Raw genomic sequence first — 506 nt, forward strand, 5'->3', positions numbered from 1 at the left:
CTGATGCTCATGCAGGAACAGGATGAGGAAACAGAGGGAGAGCTTCAGTTAAAAAAAAAAAAAAATACAATAATTGGGAACACTTAGCAAGCAAAAGAGAGGAAGAGCAGGCAGATACTCCCCAGTACTGCCCCCGAAGCAGAAGGGCAGGGAATGGCACAGGCTGCTCAGAACAACTCCTTGTCTCCAGGTCATGGGAACTGGCAAAGCTGCAGGAGAGAAAGGAAATCCTCTGCTGAAGACAACCCCCTCCCCCCCAACCTGGGCATCCTCCTCAAACAAGCAGCCTCAGGACACAAAGGAAAAAGGGGACATGTGGGGTGGTACTGTCTAGGAAATGCATTCCACAGGGAGTTTTCATCAGGGCTGTCCTTCACCAGTTGAAGCCATCTAGAAAACAGCCAGAGCACAGCAGAGAATAGAAGACAGGTTGGATTTGGATTTAGAATGTCTATATACATCACACATCATTTACATAGATTTTGAAATCACTCATTTATTAGTCT

Source organism: Merops nubicus, unplaced genomic scaffold (assembly GCF_000691845.1).
Source record: "Merops nubicus isolate BGI_N331 unplaced genomic scaffold, ASM69184v1 scaffold6995, whole genome shotgun sequence".
Lineage (NCBI taxonomy): Eukaryota > Metazoa > Chordata > Aves > Coraciiformes > Meropidae > Merops > Merops nubicus.